Raw genomic sequence first — 2,352 nt, forward strand, 5'->3', positions numbered from 1 at the left:
TATTAGTATTATTATTATTATTAAGTCTTAATTGCATATCGTCGAAGAACTTGAACATCTCAACACAACAGCCAGGTACGTTTTTATGGAGTAAGAGAAAGGTAATGGCAACATCAGTGAAGTGACCTTTATCCGTGAACTTAAGCCCTGACTTTTGATTTTGTGTGAGTTGAGCCGCTCACGGGACGCACTCAGAAAAGGCCGTATTGGAGGTGGGCCTCTTACACTGTGTAATATTTACACTAATTACCTCCACACTGTGGGGTTTAGCTTTACTTTTTATATTATTTATTTATTTGTCTTTTTGCTAGATCTAGATCAATCGATTGACACATCAAGAAAGGCGTCTGAGAGTTTTTGGTGAATTTTTGGCACTTTAGAGGTGAAGGAGGTTTGTCTGTTTGCTAACTTGGCGAGAGAAGATGGAGGGAGGGTGAGATAGAGGGAATAGAGGAGGGGAGAGTGGTGGGAAAGAGAGGATAAAGAAAGACAAAAAGAGAGAGAAATAGACAGGGAGAGAGGAGGAGGCAGGGAGAGAGAGAGGGGGAGAGAGAGAGAGAGAGAGAGAGAGAGAAGGGGGGGGATGGTAGAGAGATAGATAGACAGAGAGAAAAGAGGTTGGGGATACTTTTTAAAAATCTTCATTTGAAATGATAATTAAAAGTAGTCATCATAAATCATAATTATACTGAACACTGTTTATGCTTTGGTTCTGTGAGTAAAGTTTAATTCACTTTGTCACAAAATCAAATATACATAGTTACTTTTTAACCCTATCCGTACGCCCTGGGGTCATTTTGTACCCCCGGGGTTGTATTCTTCACATTTTTATGGTACTTCTAGTGCTAAGATCTCTTTGAAACTTTCAGTATTTCTTTTTTTAAAAGTCATTTTGACAGACTTCTATCTCCTTGGAAAGTGGTAGCACAGTGTTCCCCACGTCGTATGAATACGATAGTAAAACACAACGTACGGATAGGGTTAAACAGGAGAAACCCGCAACTCATGTTTCTTAGGCGAGAACAAAACAGGAAGATGAAAGGATTCAGACTTGTAATTTGAGAAACACCCTCATTTGATTCCAAATCTCTTTTTGCTCACACATCTGTTTGTAATTTTTATTATTTTTACACACGCCCCTTAAAAAAAAGGATGTAAAAATCCACACATTAACTGTATCTGAGTCCGTAGTCTGGACAGGTAACATGGGGCCTAAGATTCAGTTTGTGAACAATATATATAATGCTAATTATTATAATTAGGTCCAACCCCGCCCAGAATCTTAATGTAGATTTCGATATTTTCAACATCAGATCATGACATTATAGCGGTAAAGGAAAGGTATTCATTCGAATATGACTAGTTAAAAACTACACTCAGCTTGGAGAGCTGGACCTTCAACTGAGCTTCTCAAGTATCTCTGTAAAAAATGGTGAATTAGTGAAAAAAAAGCAGTCAGCAAAAGAAAACATTTCTCGTCCGAATTCCACAAAGGACAGAAAGATTCAGCCTTGCTGTTCTTTGAATGCTAACAAGTGCAATTTCTCTTCCCAATTAGGCACATTTTCAGGTTGAATGCATTGTTATATTCTTTTTTTTTTTTTCAATTCATTTCTCTTTGGTGTCAGACCTAGGTAACAAAAAATCACATCTTTTCACTGGCCCTTTTTTTATTCGTGTTCTTCTTTTGGATACTGAAATGAGAGAACACTCAAAAAATGGTAAACAACGGAAAGCTACGTATGGTTATCTGTTCTTCCATCAAACGTCAAAATGGACATACCAACCACACATTGATAGAAGCAGAATCGTAATGTTTACTGTTTAAAATAGGTGCCAGGAAGAATGTGACTAATACCTTACACACCACAGAAAGAATATAAGATCGTTTAGCTAGCTTCTACGTTTCTAGCTATTTTTTGTCCAAAAGTTGCTAAAAGTTCACACAAAAATGGCAAAAGCTGCCCTAAAAGCTGCATTTAGTTTTCAAGCTTTCAACTCTCTTTGACGACGATTACTGCAATATGTTGATAGAGGTAACTTAATTTAAAGCACTAGAATTTCAATTGTGCTCTGTTTTACGCACCCAGAACATCATTTGTAGCCACACAGAGTATAAAACATCAAAAATAAAGGTTTCACAATAGAATGAAATCAAAATTAGAACAGCACATAAACAACCAGAAAAATTAACAAATAAGGGGGTGTGTCCATCTATCCAAAGATTTGCCGATTTAACCCTAAACGTGTGTAATTCAAGACAAAGCACAGGATACTACATGTAAATTATGGAATCACACGCAACGGACCCGCCAGTGTCAGTATTCGATTTTGATGGAGACACGCTCTAAC

Source organism: Aplysia californica, unplaced genomic scaffold (genome assembly GCF_000002075.1).
Source record: "Aplysia californica isolate F4 #8 unplaced genomic scaffold, AplCal3.0 scaffold00315, whole genome shotgun sequence".
NCBI lineage: Eukaryota > Metazoa > Mollusca > Gastropoda > Aplysiida > Aplysiidae > Aplysia > Aplysia californica.